Source organism: Giraffa tippelskirchi, chromosome 9 (genome assembly GCF_054371585.1).
Source record: "Giraffa tippelskirchi isolate mGirTip1 chromosome 9, T2T-mGirTip1v1.2.pri, whole genome shotgun sequence".
Lineage (NCBI taxonomy): Eukaryota > Metazoa > Chordata > Mammalia > Artiodactyla > Giraffidae > Giraffa > Giraffa tippelskirchi.
The window spans coordinates 36902656-36925022 of record NC_137283.1 but is presented as its reverse complement, the minus strand read 5'-3'; the positions used below and the strand labels follow the sequence as shown (position 1 = coordinate 36925022).

General features: G+C 39.7%; 1 protein-coding gene across 2 annotated transcripts in view; it reads right to left on the bottom strand.

Annotated features, from left to right (window-relative positions):
- Nucleotides 1-22367, bottom strand: part of CADPS (calcium dependent secretion activator) — an 807294-nt gene that overhangs the window by 475527 nt on the left and 309400 nt on the right. For both annotated transcript variants that reach the window (XM_081524519.1, XM_081524520.1), the window contains one exon: nucleotides 2627-2685. The gene's annotated coding sequence lies outside the window, so the exon portion shown is untranslated. The remainder of the gene's footprint in view (nucleotides 1-2626; nucleotides 2686-22367) is intronic.

Here is a 22367-nt window from a genome sequence, read left to right as displayed (position 1 = left end):
GAAATACATAAGGAACGATGGTGGATAAAAATCACAGTGCCATTATGATGATAACTAGGATATGGCTCAGTAATCCACCCTGCCCCTAGAACATTGATAATACTTGAATAAAAGATACATTTTAGGCTTTGTTTCTAAGCAGAATCTCTACCCTGATCATCTAGAATTCTTATTTTTATGTTTTATCACTTTCTGACTGATTTTGGGGTATAGAAAATGAAAATAACAATTAGTTGCAATTGGGCATGTCTGCAAAGAGAGGTAGAGAGAAGGCACTGCCCCAAGATTGCAGGTCTTGAATCTACTCAGCCCAGTCACAGGGAAGAAAAACAACAGAAGGGATAGACGTGACTATCACAGCTCTTTGATGCACAGTGACCTGCCTACTCATGAATATGCTTCAACTGTCATACATTATCTGATAAATCTGATTAATATGTCCTCTTCTTGAAGAGAAGAGAGAAGAGAGCCAGAAACTTGCCTTTTTCCCTGCAACATCATGACCCAAGCTACCACTTTTCACCAAGTGACTCACGCTATCAGATCCCTGGCTCTCCTGCAACCAAGAATCCAACTGAAACACTGCACCTGTTTCTTAAGAGTTGGTCTCTCTCCATCAGTTTTATTTATTTGGAATTCTGACACTTTTCTTGGCATTGTCTTTGAAGGAGATAAGTGATCTAATGCACGTATGTGCTTAGAACAAAGTATAGTAAGCTTCTGTTAAATGCCAATGGAGATGTTGATATTGTTGGTAGCTATCATGAAATTTTATTCCAAATGACAAGGCTAGGCTCTATTTTTTGGAAATGGGAAGAGGAGCACAGTTTACCGAGGTCAGTGATAAACCTCTTGACCCTTAAGAGAAAAGCAAGTTAGCATTAGAAACCTGAGGCAGACTATGAGAGTCTGCACCAAAGCTACAACACTTGGAGGAGGTGAGTGTTGTGTTGTTTGAGCAAAGATTTAATACATCCCCATCTTCACTCTTCTGATATCTTGATCTACTTTTATATTTTTAGAAGGCATATGAACATAAGAAGGAGAATTAAGTGAAGGACAAGGGCAAAGTTGTGAAGCTAGAAGAGTTAGCTAGAACTTTAAAGGGAACCCTTGGAGTGTTTTTAAACAGGCACATCAACTGTTAATGAGATGCCTTCATTAACTTTTCCTTGCAAGGCATGCCTTTATGCTATAAAAAGACCAGTATACAGACTTCCTTTGAACAGGTAAAGAACTATCTCCATCTCAGACAACTCATCATAGGAAATGCAATAGATGTTTAAAGAATATTCTGCACTCAAAGTTAACTCACAGTGAAGATACAGCAAAAAGTTAGACCAAAATCATCAGGCCTTATCTCTCCTCCCATTATTATTTATACTGACAACAAAATCAGACTCCTGTGAGTCACCAAGCCATTTGTACTGTCAGCCATTAAAACAACATATTTACCATGCAGGGGCCATAACCTATTTGATTACTTCAGAAAATGTGTAGAAAAGGAAAACTTTACGTGTGTGATGATGCCTTCAGGCATAGGTTGAATAATCACAGAAAACTGAGTCATCATTTTTTCCCCCACCCAAACATATGCATGACCTCTGACACCTTCACAGGCAAGGGGAATGGCTTCATCATGGAGTAAGTCCATCATGGGGCTCAATTATGTGTTCAAGGTTACTGAGGGCAACTGAGTCTTCAGTTCCCTGGTGACAATTTACTAGCTGTGTGATGAAAGTGATGAATGATCAAATTGTGCCCAAACTCATGATACAAAATATAGGACTTTAAAATTAATTTCTCACAGGAAAAACTACTTTAAAAAATAAGAGAAATTGTAGCCTGCAAAGAGTTTGTTTTCACCATTAAATTTGCCCAGGTTAACTGGCATTTAGGTGATAAAAGAAAACTTTTAAGATCTCCACATCAATCTTATAATCCATAATTATCGATAGAGTTTCATGGTCAAATATTTGGTCTTTTTGATCTCATTATTACCTTTGCTGTTGCCATGGTTTGTATACTGTTTTTCTAATGCTTATAGACATGATTCACTGGGTAAAATATGTCTATATACCACCTGTTTTTACTAAGTGAGTTGCTTCTAGAAAGAAAAAAGAAACTCAAACCAAGAATTATTAAAACACCAAATTTCCCGTAAAGGGTATGAGTTGTGCCTTTGGAATTAGACAGATTTCAAATCCTGGTTCTAGTAGCTGTGACCTGAAAAAGATAGTTCTTTGATTCTCAATTCTTCGACTTTAAAAGTGGCAATAAAATACCAATAACGCATAAGATTTTGTGAAGGCAAATCAAATTCACGTATCTGAGGTGCTTAGCGCAAAGGTTGGCCCCTGTTCAGGAGATGGAAGTTACTGTCAACATTACACTCACTTCAATTTGTATCCAACTCCATATGGAAGAAGTCAAAGAAGAAAGGTGTCCAGCACTTGCCCGCTGCAGAGAGGACAGGTCTTGTTGGAGAAGCTTCTGTAAAAATTCTTTGTTATCAAGATCTTATCCTTCCATCTTCTGAATAAAGAATTTCATTTGAGATAGCTTACAAAAACACATCAAGTTATCATTACATGCTTTATCAAAATTCATCTGAGGAAGAACTTACTTGTCAATTGACCAAAGAATAAGGATGTTATAACCAGACTTGTAATGAGGTTGACATTCCTGGAAGAAAAAAAAAGAAAGAAAAGGCCATTCAAACATTGCTTTTTGAGGGCTCAACTAAATAGCTTTCTGAGAGAGCTCTGCTAGCTTGTATTTGCATAACAAAAAGATTCCCCCACCTTCCTATAGTCTTATTTGCAGATTCCCAAATAGAATATTTATTAAAGTCTAGATGCAATTAAACCTTTTGTGAAATTTGTGTTTGATCATGAATAGGGGTGAGTCAGAAAGTCTGTGAATGAGACTGAAACATAAAGAGAAGTACACAAGAAAGCATTCTTATCCTATATTTAGCCATAACATTCAAACGACGAAAAAAGAGAGAAGACTTTAGAGTAAGATGAAGTTTTCCATTGAGTGTGTTCATAGCTAATCTTGGTTTCTTTGTTTATTGCTCTCATTAATTCAACCAACATATACTGGATGTTGAAAGATTTGCTTATAAAATGGTGATGGGAAAGGTAGTCTTGCCCTAACCTAATCTGTCTGGGTTCTGAAAGTGCTTTTGTATGAAAGGAAAATTTAGTGAATCCTCAAATAATAATGTGTTCCATCAACATAACAAAACCATGTTTCAGATTACTACAAAAAGATGCCACAAAAATCTAAGCTTTTATATTTCACTCTAGAAAATTAAAAGGAAGTCTGTTCTTACCTCTATTATTGTTCTGAACTAGGAATTCTTTTAAAATAGTCTACTTTACTAATTTCAAAGAGGTGGTTCCTAAAGAGTTTACACAATCTGGAGAGGTATTGGGGGAGGGGTCAAATAGGGTGATTTTTTTCTAACATAAAAGAGGGTTTAATCTAATCAAATAATTGGTCCATCATTCAAGGAAACCAGAGCAGACTTATGCATTCGGATGATGTGATTGAGTAAGCAAGAACAAATTTCCTCTCACTATGATTTTGTAGATTTAAATTTCCCAAACTAATTTTCCTACCACCTGACCTTATTTCCTCTTGCAGAAGCAAAATAAATCAGCTTGAGAGGAAAAGGAAAGGAAAACAATAATCTATGTTTTCATGTTCCTGGATTATTTGATTCCCTGGGTAGGCTTGTCTCACTTACTTATAATCATAGAAAATATTCATAATTTAGAAATTGGCAGGAAATGAAACTGCAATCCTTCTGTCCCTGTTGGAACATATCAGAGAATCAGGATTTTCTCTTACCCCAGAGATTCCTTTCAGCATGTGCCAATTTTCAAGCCTGGGGATGCTAAGTGAGAAGAATTACATGTGAAACCTTGCAGTGAGCCAATAGTTCTGGTGTATGTGCCCTGCAAGTGCATTCCAGGACCTCAAAGGCACTTCAATTCTGCTAATTGAAATGCGGTTATGTTTTTAACCATGGGGCCCAGCACCACTTGTCATTTAAGTTAGATTTTGTGAGCAGAGACTCTGATAATTCTTATCATTTATTTATGTTAGGTATACATGAACTTCTAATAACGCTCATCAAATAATTTTTGACTTTAGAGTTCAACTAATTTTCTACTGGTTTAATGAACATAGCTATTTGTACCCTTTATTGAATTTCTGTTATGTACCAGATTGTAGGCAAGATCCTGAGAAGGCAAAGTCAAATGAGCCCAGTTTTTCACTTGCACGGAGCTCACAGTCTAGTTGAGAATATAGGCAATAAAAAAATTGATAATGTCCTCTGGAAGGTTTGAAGCTAGAGCTAGAAGCCTATAGTTACAGGCCTGGCTATGAGGAATACCTAGAGTTAGGATATGGAATAGTACAAGTAACGAGAAAAACAGAGTGACAATGGGCTATAGTCCAATGTGTCTTAAAGACGAAAAATGTACCAAAGAATACAAAATGGGGAGAGTCTTTATATGAATCCATGTCTCTATGATAGTGCCAGGAAGGTCTTAAGGTGATGTCTTTCTAAAAGAAGAAGGAGGACAGAAGGGGTTTTCTGGGCAGCGTGAATTATCTGAGCAGAGACTCCAGGCAGATTGCAGAATGGCAATGGAAGGAACTATTTGGACACTGGAATCAGATGGGCCTGGGCTCAAATCCTAACTCTGTCTCTCTAACTTGCATTCAACGATGTAGAAATTGTTTAGAGCAGCTGAATCTACTCACAACCTTCTCTGTTACTGTATTTTTAATTTAGAATTTTATTGTTAGATTTAAAGAAGTCTAAGATTAAGTAACCTTTACAATTTGTCCTATTTGGGGAATAATAGTGATGATTATAATGACAGATGTTATTGATGATAATAAAGATGATGAATACAATGTTCATTTATAGGGCACCTGCTTCATCTATGCAGACACTAAGGACTTCATATATTTTCTTTCTTTTTTTCAAACAAGTGCTAATGGTCTTGATTTGAACTTGTGCTGTCAGACACCTTGATATACTACCGTATAGCACATAAGTTTCTAAGACTGCCTCTTGCTTGTAGTTTGGATTCCAGTCATTAGAAAGGGCACCATTAAAAGATTTGAGTCAAATCCTTTACCAAGTAACATGACAAAGACATGTGTCTTGGGCAACTTACTTAATGTTTCAGGTCCCCAATTTCCTTTGCTATGATATCATTATTTATTGGGTTGGTCAAAAAGTTTATTTGGGTTTTTCCATAAGATGTCAGGGAAAAACCGAAAACGAACTTTTTGGTTAGTTTAATACTTCACAGGATCATTCCAAGGATTAAGAAGTAAGGCTCAAGAAATGTACAGTTAACTATTAGATTTCAATAGTCATCACCTATTTCTTCCCCTTCTTATTCTATGGGTACAGCTACTATCAACATAAGCAGAGCTCAAGATTCCCCTTTGATTTTTTTTTTCTTTTTTAATCTCACTTTAATGGAGGGCTTCTCAGTAAAGATATTTGACCTTGTGGGGTCAATCATCATTTTAGCACTTTCATTTTGCTTCCATGAGACACCATTCAAATACCATTAGGGACAACTCTCACTTCATCTTGTCTGCTCCCTAGAAAGCCCCTTGGGTTCAATTTGCAACTGAGAATAATTTTGTACTACATTTCCATTGATAACATCTGGTCCCTACTTCCCATCCTTTCCAAATTCCAGTTAAGAAACCTGGAAACAAGTTTTTTCATTTTCTTTCTGTCTCTCCCATGGGCTTTATTCAGTCTCAGAGCTCAGAAGGCATGGCTATAAAATAACTACTGTCTGCATTACCAAAAATGCAGGTTATGGTCCGTAATAAAATACTTTTTACAGCACACTGCCATCTCTGGTGGCATGAGGGACAGTCAAACCTCCAAAGCACATAAAACAACAATAACTACAGATGTCACTGAAAGTGACTTTGAGTTGAATTTAGGAAGGAACCTGAAGCGTCTGGAATTTTCAAGGTAAGTCTCTTGCCAGGAGCTAGAGAAATAGGACCTATTGCTTGACAATCAAGCAGGAAGCATTACATTACTTCTGGTATTCTTCTTCTCTCCTGTCAATCAAGTTTGAACACCACTCCTTCAAGCAGGAACTTTTCCTGAAAATCAGAGGGCACATGGTAATAGAAGGCCTTACTTTGCATTTGCCAGTAGCAACTTGAAACATCTGCTCTTACCACCAGGCTGTGGGCTTCAAATTTTAGTGTGCATAAAGGATACCTGGACACAATCTTAAAGGTAGAAATTTCTGGGCTCCACCCACCAAGTTTTTGATGTATTAAGTCTATAGTGGGTTTCTAGAATATGTGTTTTTGTCAGGTGCCCCGTGGTGCAAATGGTCCATATCCTTCCTTTGATAAATACTACTTAGGGGATTCTCTTTCCTAAGATAAATGGATGGAGGGGTTAGGACAGATTCTGGATTATTACTTGTACAGAAAGTGCTGGACAGAAATGGAAAAAAGAAAGGCATTTTCTTTCTTGGGGGAAAAAACAACCAGAATGGGGTCTTAATGATAGTATCATTCTGAGGGAGTCAGAATGAGGAAATACCCAGGGCTAAGAAAACGGCACTGTCCACAGATCCCCTCCTGTCCTGAAGAGTTTGTTTTGTTCTGAAGATGGGTTTCCTCCCTCTCTTCTCTCCAATCTGCTCCAGGATAACTGAAGCAGCCACTCCGCCCAAGGACTTCCCTGCCCTCTTCCAAGCTGTCATTCTCAGCACTCCAGACTCTGCTTCTTACTCCCTGGTTCCAGGTTTTAGTTTGATGGAAACAGGATGAGAACACCAGATGCATCCCTCTTGGCGAAGTGAAGTCTGGGAGCCTCCAAGGCCTGGCCCCCTTCCCCACCTGAGCGAGGAGGAGCGGCTCACCAGGGAGAGCTGGGAAACCCGGACTGGAATCTGCGCTCGGGAACGGAACCCCTGTGCACAGTATCCAGGTGGATACTATCACCATCTTATATGCCAAGGCTTCCATCTCACTGTGTTTCAATCCATAGAAAAATGAGTCAGGGCCTACATAAAAATTTCCTTCTGGATCCTGCTCAATGGGAAATATATTTTAAGAAGGGAAACCTATTTTTAAGGATTGCTTTTATTAGTCTATTGATTCCAAATGACCCCAAAATGGGTCAGTTCTCCTCCTGTGCTGCTAAAGGTATTTTTGAGAAGTTGTTAAATAAATGCAAAGTCATGCCTTTGCCACTTGGAGTCCTGACCCACTCTTCGGCTCTGCCGAGGGTACGGGATGATTTTGTTCTTAGCCTATTTTGCTGTCAGCCTATTTTTCATTCACCGAGAATCTCTGACCCCTCCACCCCAGGTTAGGCAGTCTGGAGGCCCAGCGGGATTCTCAGACTCCATCTGCAGTTATTTTAAGAATTTCAATTACATAAGCAAGGCCCTTTTTAGAATCCCTTCTTAGGGTCAGTCTCACACAGGACATCCTAAAAATTGCTGCCATGAGCATGTGAGTGGCTTTTGCCATTTGGTCTTTGACGATAAGAGCTCTGAGGCTGCTATCAAGGGAAGGAGAGGGCAGGTCGTCTGACCTCTACCCCTACAGAGCTGCTGGGAGCAACCCTCTTACACTGAGTAAACGGCAGAGGGAATATCCTGCTTTGGTTATAATAAACAGAAACTCAGCTCACACTGGTTGAAACACAGAGAAGGATGTATTGGTTCACACTGCTCAAGTCTAGCAATAGTGCTGCCAGCTTGGTTGGGCCAGAGCTAAAGAGACATCATCAAGATTCAGTCCCTTTGTCTTTAGTTCTCCTTTGCTTTCTGTTGCTTTTACTCCAGGTCAGGCCTTCTCTGTGCAATGTCCTCTCCAAGTCTAGATAATATCCTTTCAATTGATGTCCTTTGAAAACAAATGTTCTTTCTTCCTAAGAGTCCTGCAAAATGTTTGACTTCAACCTCCTTGGGTTGATATGGGCCAAATGCCGCTTATGCTCCATCACCATGGCTAAGGGCATGAGTGCTCTGATTGGCTAATCCATAATCGCACGCCTTCTCTTAGAGTCAGAATCACCCACTAAAGGATGTGAACGGTGATGGGAAGGCGTGGCTCCCCCAGGAAAATAAGGGTTTGGTCCTTGGAAGAAAAATCAATGCATCTCAGTGAGGAGGAGGGAGCAAAACAACCTCAGTACATATTACTCAATTAGGCAAAACAAAGGATGACTGTGAGGTCCCTAATGGACTTCTGTATTTGCAGGGCCCTCACAATCCTATATCTCGTGAAGCCTCTAAAATATCACCAAAAGAAGAGAAATAAAAAGCAAACCCTGTCACGGTACACCACCTGCTTGTACTGCTGGAGAGTTGAGTCCAGCTGTTTGGTCCATTTTAGCTTCTACATATCACAAGATCTTATTTAACAAGAGAAAAATTGCCACTATTGAGTGTCTACCATGTGCCAGGTGATACACACACACACACACACACACACACACACACACAGAGCAAATATGCTGATCTGTATAACCTATCTATTCATACTGCTGGCCTATGCATATGATTTTGACTGACTGGATTATGGGCAGTGGAATTAACTAAAGTGCTAAAGGCACAGAGGTGGTATAAAAGCTTCTTGAGGGTAGGGAATAAATATTGTTCATTTCTGTACCTTTATCATTTTACTCTATTCCAGGTACCATGTAAAAAGTACTTTTAAAACCTTAAATCATTTAATTCTCACAATAACCCTATGAAGCAGTTATGATTTGTAATCTCTGTTTTACAGATGAGGAAACTGAGGCATAGAGATGCAAGGGCTGGAATTCAATGTCAGGCAGTCTGACCTCACAGCCCCTTCTAGAAATGATGAGCTGGAATTCAATCTCAGGCAGTCTGACTTCATAGCCCCTTCTAGGGTTCTATCTCCTTGACTCACAATTTTGACAGAACCATGTTGGGCAGCAGAGAGATGGTCTACACCTGCACTGTCCATTGTGTTACTGGTCACATATGCCTATTTAATTTAAAGTTTATTAAAATGAAATGAGAATTCAATTAGTCAGCTCACTAGTTATAGTTCAGGTGTTCAATAGCCACGTGAGGCTAGTAGAGATGTATTACAGAACAATTCCATTCTTGACTGAGAATTCTATCAGGTAGCAGTAGTAGATGAATTCTAAATACCATTCTTGGAGTGGAACTGACTGTTTTCCATGGAGCATTCCTACCCACTAAGGTGGCCGTCCTCTGCCCACTCCTTTTACACCCTCTCTTTCTGGGCATCGCTACAGTCGAATCAGGCAGGAGTCAAGAGCCAGTAAATGCACCCTCTCCCCAAAGTTCTGCTTCGAGCTATTTTTTAAAATAAACTTTTATATTGGAGTATAGTCATTTAACAATACTGTGATAGTTTCAGGTGACAGCAGGGTGACTCAGCCATACTGCTAAGAGTTTTAAAGCAGGGAATCTGGCTGCATTGTTGGCAGGAGATCCTGGCTAAAGTGAGGATGCATATATAAAACTCTGGCTTGATATCCTACAAGATACTGCTTGTGTGTTAAAAAGCCCACTATTTGAAGATGCAAAGATCCTGATCTGAACCCCAGATTATCACATACCTACGGTAGGACCTCAGGTAGGTGGCTTGAGCCTCAGATCCTCACCTGTAAAGTGCAGGCAATACCACCTGCGTCCTATCAGCACTGATGTCCTTGACATGGCATCTGCTGATGGCCGAGAATTGGCAGTTGCTGTGGTCACTCTTATGATGATTACATAACTCGGACGACCCTAGCTCTCTAGCCTTTAGGAGTCGCCCTTTTGTTAAAAACCAACAAGACAGTATCCTGAGCCAACTCTCAATAGACCACACAGTCCCCTTCCTAGATAATTCTAGGGAGGCTTCAAACATTCCTCTACTCACATCAGGCCCAACCTCTTGTCCTTTAATCTCTGGGTTTGTTCTGGGATCCAGAGCAGTCAGGAGCTAACGTGGTTCACACTGGGGCCTGCAGAAGGGCCCAAGGGCTCCTGACCACTTGTTTCCAGTCAAACCACAAGCTAGATCTCATGTTCTCAAACCCTTTTCTGCAGCTTGATTCTAGCATTGAGACCCCTATTTCTCTCTCAGAGACAGAGTCACAGTGTCTTGGTACTGTGACTGTCTTACTGTCTTGGTAAGAAGAGAGTGTCCTCACAAGAGGAAGAAAAGCAACTACTGAATGAAAGAAATGCTTAAAGAACCTCAGAAAAAATATTTAGAGCTTCTTTGAAGGATTATCACATTTGAGTAGCACTTTACAAATAATAGCTCGTATTACTGAGATCTCATTGTGTGCCAGGCACTGTGCTTACACTATTGAAGGCATGATCCCATCTCATTCTTAAATCAGTGGCTATGTTACATTCTTAAATCAAGGTAGGTATATTATCCCCTTTTTGGAAGCTGAAGCTCAGAGGGCAAGTAATGGAATCAAGATTACCCAGGAGGAACCTGGAAAGCCACAGAGGTTGCATAACTGCAGAGGTCTGTATTCTCAACATCTATCTTTGCCTTCAATGTTTTCTCAGGTGTGTTATTTCTTTGACTGCAGTGAGCTATTAGCTCAGGGGTCAGGGGGCAGTATTAGCCCCATTTTGCAGAAAAGAAATGGAAATTCAGAGAATTTCAATGAATTTCTCAATGTTACTGAGATCTCCTGGGTTCTACTCTAGAGAGTTTCCATTACACTGAGCAGAAGGGAAGACTTTCACAGTTCAAATTCTTCTCTGCTGGGTGTTTAAAGCCCTCAAGATACATTTTCACAGCCATCTCTGTGCTATGACTTCAGTTGAAGTGTTAACATTAATGACTGTAAAGGAATTGTTATTCATTATAAGATATCTAATATGTCAACTGGGCTCCAGTTTAAGAGAATGACCTTCTCCCCTTTACCTAACAAGCCTTCTAGAGATCCAAGACTGCTTTATCACCCTGCAGATGAAACTGGCTTTTCCTTTATTATCTGTATTGCCCCTGACTGTTAAACTGCTTCTGTTTCCCAAGGCTACGTGACCTCTGCTCCCCTCAAAAAAAAAAAAAGGGTCCAGTCTCACTTTTAAAAAACATTATAAATAAATTTATAAAAAAATAAATAAATAAATAAATAAAAAACATTTAGTTACCTTTTATTCTTCAAAATAGGAGTTAACTAGTGATGGGTAAATTTAGCATTTTAAGGAGGAGACAGCACACACTGGCTGATGTACCATTAGAAATCACTTTACCGCACTTCCCTGGTGGTCGAGTGGTTAAGAATCCTGCCGACTTCTGAAGCCCATGCACCTGGAGCCTATGTTCCGCAACAAGAGAAGCCCAAACACTGCAGCTAGAGAGTAGCCTCCACTTGCCGCAGCTAGAGAAAAGCCTGCACAGTGACGAAGAATTAGCAAAGTAAAAGATAAATAAATAAAATTTAAAAAATCACTTTGCCTATTCTCTTTACTAAGAAGTTGTCATGATGCTGAGAATGGGCTATGATGAAGGGCCTAGTGAAGTTACCATCACACTCTCATATCTGAATTCTCTGTGAAAAGCTCTTTCCACCAGTCTCAGCTGGGGACTTTGCTTGGCCATGTGATATGAAGCGTGTGTGTGTGCGTGCGTGCTCAGTCGCTAAGTCGTGTCCGACTCTTTGCGACCCCATGGACTGTAGCCTACCAGGCTCCTCTGTCCATGGGATTTCCCAGGCAAGAATACTGGAGTGGGTTGCCATTTCCTTCTCCAGGGGATCTTCCCAACCCAGGGACCAAATCTGTGTCTTCTGTGTCTCCTGCATTGGCAGGAGCCGCTGAGCCACTTGGGAAGCCCTGATGTGAAGTGTATTTGTGCCAATAAATTCACTTGGAATTCTGCTTTTATGTTTTTTATGTTACTATTTTATGTATTTTATGTTACTACATGTTACTATATTTTATGTTACTATATGACCCTCAAGGGGTCCTAAATATTAATAGGGACAATCGTTACTTGTAGTTATAATAGCCTATACATCTGGATTGCAAAGTGGGTTGCTTCCTTGAAAAATTAATCTCTTTGGGGGTATGTTTCTTACAGAAATAAAGTATCTATGTATATAATTAATACATAAAAATATAGACACCTAATATATAAATATATAGAGATAGATATAGATATTTATTGTGACATTACAGTGGAAAATAAAGCAGGAAAACAAGTCCACTGATAGAGGATTAAATTATGACACATTTATACTATCAAGTACAACATAGCTGTAATTTTTTTTTTAAAGTGCATTAATCTCTGTGTATTGGCCTAAAGGAATGTTCATGATGTAACTGTCAAATGAAATTGTCAAATGAAAAAAAAGAGCTTCAGAGTAGAGTGAGGGATATGATCCCATTTTTGTAAAATACTGTATCCAAAACTTATTTGTGAGCATTTGTTTTTACATGTTTGAATGAGCACATGTTAGCACGTGTTGAATGTTAGTTAACAGGTTAGTAGATAGTTACTACCTACTAATCTATTAACATTGGCTTGGTTACCCAGAGGGTATGGGGAGGGATCCTTGGAAGGGAGAGCATATTATTAACTTTTGTGTGTCTTATCATGATACGTACACATTGTACTTATTCTTTTTTTTTTTAATCCAATAAAATAAAGTCAATAACAAAGGGGGAAGAAGGCGATTTAAGGGAACAACTGTCCGTGCATGTCACTTCTGGCCAGCGTTACCTGGGAGTCTAGCCCAGGTCCAACTGACAATCTTCTGATCTTCAGAACCAGCATCTTATGACTAAAAAAATAGAAACAACTCCCCCATAAAGGGTGAGGCTGGACTGTCACCTGCTAAAGTTCTCCTTCAGGAGGGCAATTCCAAAGAGACTAGTGGAAGGGTTCCTGTGATAAGATCCAAAGAGATACATCTATTATTTTTCTTCCTTCTTATAAAGCATCTTAAAACTGTGGGAATGTTTCTTAAACTCAGTATTCCTGGAAAAGAAACACTGAAGCATTTTGAGTGGGAGAAGAAATGCTGATGTACTAAATGAAGTCCTTGGCAGTCTCTGTTGTTAACAAATCTGTTCTTCCCTCCCCTTCTCCCTCCCTTGCCTCTTTCCTCCTCTTCTCTCTCTTCTTTTACTTGTTTCCTTCCCTTCTTTCTCTCTTGAAAAAATATTTCGTTTATTTAATATTTCAAATGGAGATAATATCAGATTCACTGACTTAATTCTTTGGCTTGCAGTAAAGAAGTGGGCTAAGCCTCCCATGCCACACACACAGAGATGGTCCCTGACTTACGATGGTTCAACTTACAATGTTTCAACTTTACCATGATACCAATGGGATAAGCGTTCAGTGGAAATAGTACTTGGAATCTGGATCTTTTCCTGGGCTGGCCATGTGTGGTGCATATTCCCTTGTGATGCTGAGCAGCAGCAGCCACTGCATTTCCCAGTCAGCCACGCAATCACCAGGTAAACAACTCATACATGTACAACCATTCTATACCCAACCACTGTGCTTTCCATTTTCAGCACAGTATTCTATAAGTTACATGAGATAGTCACCACTGTATTATAGACTAGGCTTTATGTTAAATGATTTTGCTCAACTGTAGGTTACTGTAAGTGCTCTAAAGCGTGTTTACAGTAGGCTGGGATAAGCTATGATGGTTGGTAGTTTAAGTATATTAAATGCATTTTCTACTTGTGATATTTTCAATTTAAGATGATGAGTATACCAGGACATAACCTCACTGTAAGTCGAGGAAGATCTATATAAGTGTATATATATATATGTATATATATATAATATGTAAATATATATGTGGGGTGTGTCTGTGTGCATATTTATTTATATGTGTATATATACACATAAGGGCTTCCCAGGTGGTGCAAGTGGTAAAGAATCCGCCTGCCCATGCAGGAGATGTAAGAGACGTGGGTTTGATCCCTGGGTCAGAAAGATCCCCTGGAGGAGGGCATGGCAACCCGCTCCAGTATTCTTGCTTGGAGAATCCCATGGACAGAGGAGCTTGGCAGGCTATAGCCCACAGTGTTGCAAAGAGTTGGACACGACTGAAGCAACTTACTACACGCATATACACATAGACATAAACAATATATGCAAACTGCTCTCCACATCCTGAGGTTTCACTTCAGGCATACAGACGACTGACTGTACCATGCCATTTTATATAAGCAATTTTAGCATTTTGGTATCCAAGGGGGCTCCTGGAACTCATCTACATGGACACGTGGATGACTGTATTAAGATGGAGTGCACCCTTTCTACTCCAAACATATTACAAAAGTGGTCACAATATTCTCTATTACGTTACATTTAAAATAAAAAATAACTTTATCAGATGTTAAAGTTCACATACTTCCTTCAGTTTATGCTGAACCCAGCTTGCATCATAGTTTTTGGTTTTATCTCCCATTTGGGGGAACCACATACATTTCAGCAAATAAGATACCTCTGTTAGGCAGTTTATTAGAGACATTTTTTTTCTAAAAACTTTCACACTCTAAGTGAAAAGAATCATGTATATGTTGTTGTTCAGTTGCTCAGTCGTGTCCAACTCTTTGCAACCCCATCCGGTCCCACACTTCATGGCAAATAGATGGGGAAACAGTGACAGACTTTTATCTTTTTGGGCTCCAAAATCACTGCAGATGGGGATTGCAGCCATGAAATTAAAAGACGCTTACTCCTTGGAAGAAAAACTATGACCAATCTAGACAGCATATTAAAAAGCAAAGACACTACTTTGCCAACAAAGGTCCATCTAGTCAAAGATATGGCTTTTCCGGTAGTCATGTATGGATGTGAGAGTTGCACTATAACAAAAGCTGAGTGCCGAAGAATTGATGCTTTTGAACTGTGGTGTTGGAGAGGACTCTTGAGAGTCCCTTGGACTGCAAGAAAATCAAACCAGTCAGTCCAAAAGGAAATTGGTCCTGAATATTCATTGGAAGGAGTGATGCTGAAGCTGAAACTCCAATACTCTGACCACCTGATGCGAAGAACTGACTCATCTGAAAAGATCCTCATGCTGGGAAAGATTGAAGGCAGGAGGAGAAGGGGATGACAGAAGATGAGGTTGGATGGCATCACTGACTCGATGGACATGAGTTTGAGCAAGCTCCAGGAGTTGGTGATGGACAGGGAAGCTTGGTGCGCTGCAGTCCATAGGGTCACAAAGAGTCAGACACAACTGAGCAATTGAACTGAACTGAACTGGATTGCAGCCTGCCAGGCTTCTCTGAACTCCATTATCTCCCAGAGTCTGCCCAAACTCAAGTCCATTGAGTCAGTGGATGCCATCCAACCATTTCACCCTCTGTCACCCTCTTTTCTTCCTGCCCTCAATCTTTCCCAACATCAGAGTCTTTTCCAATCATGTTTGTGTGTGTGTGTGTGTGTATGAATCCAGTTAGCATAGTGGAAATTTAGTAAATAACTAGTTGATGTTAAATAATAGAATTATCAGAAGACAGCATCCAATGTCCTGAATACTCTCTGGATTTTCCCAGTTGTGAGAGCTTTTTGCATCTTTTCTCCTCTCTCTGAAAGCATTAGAATTTAACCAGTAATTTTTTATTTCTCTCTGATCTCTAAGTTGGACATTGTAATAGCTTTCTAACTTTTGAGATTTCCTATCTAAGGTTAGGATCTTCCCCACTGTCTTTTTCTTAAAAAGTTCAGCCCTTTTCCCTATGGAATTTGTACATTTATGTTATGTTAACATTTTTATAACTGTTGGTTCTTGAAATGAAGCATAGCACATATTACTAAGCAATATCCTTAAATACCAAGACAATCAGAAGAGTAAACTGGAATATTTCCCATGTTTGTGGGCAGGTGTTAAATATCCCAAGATATCAAGTATCAACAATAAAAAACAAATTTGCTGGAGGAATCCTCTGTAGGCAAAGTTCTTTCATTGGGAACCAAGATCAACTTGCTTGCTTGCTTCTTCCTCCTCTCATGCAACCCCATCATTTGTCATAGGATGCAGGTTGCTATGGTGACAGGGGAAGAGAAATTGAATTGGGAGACCATTGCAAAACATTGCAGTGGGCTCAAAAGGGTATTTTCAGTTAAATTTTTATTTTGCCAATAATTTTAGATTTACAGAAAAGTTGCAAAGATAGTTACAGGTAGTTTCCATGTACCTCTAATCTATTTTCCCCCACTGTATATTACCATGGTATTAGCTGTCAAAACTGAGAAACTTTGTGACATTGACTCAATTATTAACCAAGCTCCAGACTTTATTTGGATTTCACCAGCTTTCCAATTAATGTCCTCTTTCTGTTCCAGGATCCAATATAGGAATTTCCATTGTATTTAGTTTTATTTTACTCCCTACATCTCTGGTTTTGCTCCTCAGTCCCCTGCATCTTGTGACAATTTCTCAAGTCTTCTTTTATTTTAGAAAGGATTTCAATGTACTCAGAATTTTATCAACTTTGACTGCTTTGAACTGGGCTTGAATTGTGGCATTATTGCCTTCGTCTGTGGTTTTTTTGTGGTTCCTATGAGGACAAAATATTTCTTAGGACTCATGCCTGCGTGTGTGCTAAGTCACTTTGTGTGTCCAACTCTGCGACCCCATGGACTGTAGCCTGCCAGCCTCTTCTGTCCATGGGATTCTCCAGGAAAGAATATTGGAGTGGGTTGCCATGTCCTCCTCCAGGGGATCTTTCCAATCCAGGGATCAAACCCTCCTCTCTTAAGTCTCCTGCATAGGCAGGTGAGTTCTTTACCACTGATACAACCAGGGAAGCCCTCTTAGGACTTGTATAACTTGGCAAATAACATTCCTAGTTTTGTTCTTTTCATATTAATCCTTTGATTGCAGGAAGTCATGACCACTAAAAGAAGATGTTTCTGGCTGGTGACATTTTTCTTCTGCTAGGTAAATAATCTTAGCTCTGGTTCTCTTTCTCCATCCATCACTCTCAAATATCTGGAGAATTAAAAGAAAAGGGTAGGAATGAGAGGGATGTATGACTGTGAGCCAAGTGTTCACAAAAGATGGCTTCCCGTGGGCATCTGGAAAGGGGGCAGGACTGCTGTGCTGGCAGGCAGGGAGGAGAAACATTTTGTCATTAATGTGAAGGATAGCCTGGTCAGCAGATCTGCTCTATCTTGTAGAAGCTTGCTTCATGTTTGTATAGGTTGCCATGGGTTAGACAAGGTGTGAGAAGTCCAGTCCTAGTGTTTAAATTCTCTCCCTAGAGTGGGGCTCCCTCGCCTCTCCATGTGTATGGGACCACTCCAGTCATCTTCTTTGCACTCTGGAACACCTGTTTTAGAAAATAATCTGTAAAATTTGACTCTGGACCCTCTTGCAGATCTCACACATTCTTTTAACTAACATACATTGGGCCATTATTTGAATTTGCCTGCCAATGCAGGAGACACAAAAGAAATGGGTTCAATCCCTGGGTTGGGAAGATCTCCTGGAGGAGGAATGGCAACCTGCTCTAGTATTTTTGCCTGGGAACCCCATGGACCGAGGAGCCAGGTGGGCTACAGTCCATGGGGTCACAAAGAGTCAGACACAACTGAGCAACTAAGCACACATACAGAGGAAAACCTAAGCTATATCTACAGTCTGAAAAAAAATTCACATTTTACATTATTGTTTTTCCAGCTCAACAGTACATGTTCATGAAGAATACTTTAATAGCTCCCCTGATTCAGAAGTTCAGGCACTATAAATTTTGTGGAAAGGAACAGAGAATGATTATTGTGGTACCCCCTAATCTGTTCATGATGCTCTCCACTTTGAAGTATTAGCTTGGCTGTCTGATTCCACATATATTTAGTGGACACTTGCTCCATGGCAGGCACTGTGCTAAGGGTAATGCTTGTATAGTGGTTAAAAGAAATAATTGGAAAGCACTTAGCACAGGCCCTGATACAAGTTTCATGCTAAAATGTTAGCATTCATTCCCTGTTTCCTTTGTCCACACTCATTGATCTATTGATCAGAGTGGTTAACAGGGCCCAAGGCAGAGGCTTTCCATATTTATAGAAGGAATCAAAGAAGAAATGTTGAAATATTCATGCCATTTCTCCTTCCAACCTCCTGCCATTTAGACAAAATATATGAGGTCAATATGACCAGAGATTAAAAAAAGCAGGTGGTCGTGTCAGACAGATTCTTTTTGAATACTCCTGCTCTTTGCCATGTGGGTGACCTTGGGGCAAATTACTCAGTGTTTCTGAGCTTAAGCTTCTCCATCTATGAAACTGGGATTACAACAATAACTACAATAAACAGATAGATGTAGAAACTTTAGCATAGTGGCTGACACATCAAATATGTATTTGATGCTGGTAGATGTTATTATTATCATTGTTATAAAATTATATTCTGAGAAATGGATACTAATTATTTCACAAGGTCTTAACAATAGAACAAGCTAATCTAAAAGGGTTGTGGAAAAGTTTAGCTTCCTCAGAGAGTCAGGTATCAGTCTAAATTTCTATTTTCACAATAGTTGCATGAGTCTATTTTTTTGGACACCTGCTATAGGGAGATCTCAAATACTGGATGATGCTATTTGCTCCTGAGATCCTCCTAATTGTTTAAACAGCTTGCAGTAAAAAGAGAGTGAAAGGGTAAATAAATTGTTTGTGAGGGATATTTGTCATTCTGGTCAAACAGTACTTTTCTAAGACATTTCTACCTTGAGCATTACCTGCTCCCATTGAAATGGAAATATCAGCCTTAAATAGAATGTTATTACTGTCTAATTGAAATCTTTGATGAATGAGTTGAAGGAGTAGGAGAAAGAAATGATAGGTGGTGTTAGGAATGAATTAATAAAAGATTAAATTCCAAGAAGATTAATTCAGAGACGATTTGTAGTATAGATTAGAAGGGGGAAAAAAATCCCCAGAGGAAGACTGTTAAGGTAATTACAGTATTTGTAATATAATCTGATTTCCTTTTCTTGAGAGAGCCACTAGCCTGGCAAACTGAGGATTTTAGTAAATTAATTAACATCCTGCCTTCATCCTTAAAGGATTCAGAGTTAAGACCTGAACTATTGTTCTCATTAGAAACTTTGGGCTTTCCTGTAATACACTTCATCCAAGCATCCATCCAGCAGTACAACCATCCATCCCACACATGTGAATTCAGTTCAGTTCAGTTCAGTCGCTCAGTTGTGTCCAACTCTTTGCGACCCCATGAATTGCAGCACGCCAGGCCTCCCTGTCCATCACCAACTCCCGGAGCTTACCCAAACCCATGTCCATCGAGTTGGTGATACCATCCAACCATCTCATCCTCTGTCATCCCCTTCTCCTCCTGCCCCCAATCCTTCCCAGCATCAGGGTCTTTTCCAATGAGTCAACTCTTTGCATCAGGTGGCCAAAGTATTGGAGCTTCAGCTTCAACGTCAGTCCTTCCAATGAACACCCAGGACTAATCTCCTTTAGGATGGACTGGTTGGATCTCCTTGCAGTCCAAGGGACTCTCAAGAGTCTTCTCCAACACCACAGTTCAAAAGCATCAATTCTGCGGCGCTCAGCTTTCTTCACTGTCCAACGCTCACATCCATACATGACCACTGGAAAAACCATAGCCTTGACTAGACAGACCTTTGTTGGCAAAGTAATGTCTCTGCTTTTAAATATGCTATCTAGGTTGGCCATAACCTTCCTTCCAAGGAGTAAGCGTCTTTTAATTTCATGGCTGCAATCACCATTAGCAGTGGTTTTGGAGCCCAGAAAATGAAGTCTGCCACTGTTTCCACTGTTTCCCCATCTATTTCCCATGAAGTGATGGGACCAGATGCCATGATCTTAGTTTTCTGAACGTTGAGCTTTAAGCCAACTTTTTCACTCTTCTCTTTCACTTTCATCAAGAGGCTCTTTAGTTCTTCTTCACTTTCTGCCATAAGGGTGGTGTCATCTGCATATCTGAGGTTATTGATATTTCTCCCGGCAATCTTGATTTCAGCTTGTGTTTCTTCCAGCCCAGCGTTTCTCATGATGTACTCTGCATGTAAGTTAAATAAGCAGGGTGACAATATACAGTCTTGATGTACTCCTTTTCCTATTTGGAACCAGTCTGTTGTTCCATGTCCAGTTCTAACTGTTGCTTTCTGACCTGCATACAGGTTTCTCAAGAGACAGGTCAGATGGTCTGGTATTCCCATCTCTTTCAGAATTGTCCACGGTTTATTGTGATCCACACAGTCAAAGGCTTTGGCATAGTCAATAAAGCAGAAATAGATGTTTTTCTGGAACTCTCTTGCTTTTTCGATGATCCAGCAGATGTTGGCAATTTGATCTCTGGTTCCTCTGCCTTTTCTAAAACCAGCTTGAACATCTGGAAGTTCACGGTTCACGTATTGCTGAAGCCTGGCTTGGAGAATTTTGAGCATTATTTTACTAGCGTGTGAGATGAGTGCAATTGTGCGGTAGTTTGAGCATTCTTTGGCATTGCCTTTCTTTGGGATTGGAATGAAAACTGACCTTTTCCAGTCCTGTGGCCACTGCTGAGTTTTCCAGATTTGCTGGCATATTGAGTACAACACTTTCACAGCTTCATCTTTGAGGATTTGAAATAGCTCAACTGGAATTCCATCACCTCCACTAGCTTTGTTCGTAGTGATGCTTTCTAAGGCCCACTTGACTTCACATTCCAGGATGTCTGGCTCTAGGTGAGTGATCACACCATCGTGATTATCTGGGTCGTGAAGATCTTTTTTGTACAGTTCTTCTGTGTATTCTTGTCACCTCTTCTTAATATCTTCTGCTTCTCTTAGGTCCATAAAATTTCTGTCCTTTATCAAGCCCATCTTTGCATGAAATGTTCCCTTGGTATCTCTAATTTTCTTGAAGAGATCTCTAGTCTTTCCCATTCTGTTGTTTTCCTCTATTTCTTTGCATTGATTGCTGAGGAAGGCTTTCTTATCTCTCCTTCCTATTCTTTGAACTCTGCATTCAGATGGGAATATCTTTCCTTTTCTCCTTTGCTTTTCGCTTCTCTTCTTTTCCCAGCCATTTGTAAGGCCTCCTCAGACAGCCATTTTGCTTTCCTGCATTTCTTTTCCATGGGAATGGTCTTCATCCCTGTCTCTTATACAATGTCACGAACCTCTGTTCATCAGGCACTCTGTCTATCAGATCTAGTCCCTTAAATCTATTTGTCACTTCCACTGTATAATCATAAGGGATTTGATTTAGGTCATACTTGAATGGTCTAGTGGTTTTCCCTACTTCCTTCAATTTAAGTCTGAATTTGGCAATAAGCAGTTCATGATCTGAGCCACAGTCTGCTCCCAGTTTTGTTTTAGTGGTCAGCTATTTGCCAGGCATTGTGCTGTTGGTGCATATGAATTTCTTGGTAATATGATTGTGCCCCTTGGCCCTGTTGAGCATACAGTTCAATTCTAGCTGATCAGAAAGCCTATGTATCATTTTGTTCTCTTCTAAATTTAAGCTACACGTGTTGCATGTTATAAAGTTTTAAAAAAACTTCTTTGGTTTGGAATATTGATATAATTATCTGAAAGTAGCAATCTTTTGGAGAAAAACAGATTATCCCAGGAAGAGGTTGCTCATCATAGGAGCTACAGGAAAGACTCAAGTCTCAGGAGGCAATCCATCATCATGACTAACCTTGCCAAATAGCTAAGGTTAGATTGGCATTTGGAGCCCAATTCAATGTGATTAAACCAGCCATGATGATTAAACATAATACCACGAAAACTCATTTGATTTCTGCCATTCTCGACTAGTAAATCTTGACATTTCTGAATAACACTGTAATCAAATAAGTGAAGGTTCTCTCTGGTGTAACTCATGAGGGTAGTCAAAATAAAAAGATAATGAGTGGCTTGGTGACTTTGACTTACTTCATCCAGACAAAGGTATCAGGGGAAGGTGGAAGCTGAATAAATTACTACGATAAAAGAATACTATTAGTAGTGGCCGTTACAGCTGTAGCTAACATTTACTGAGTGCTTTATGTACATTATCTTGTTTAATCCCCAAGAAAACTCTATGATATAGTATTTTATTGGACAGATGATACATTTTAGATTCAGAGAGCTTGAGTAACTTGTCCAAAGTCAAACAGCTTGGAAATGGGTGAGTAGGGATTTGACCTAACTTAGTCTGATTGCTGAGACTTTGCCAAAGTATGATATATAGCTTCTCTATGGAAGCTTCCTTTTCTGATAACTTTAAGGGTTGGCCAGTGGATTTTTTAAAATTTCCTGGTAGCATCTAAGTTTTATTAACTCCAACAGTAACCTGCATGTATTAACCAGGATTCAGGGTAG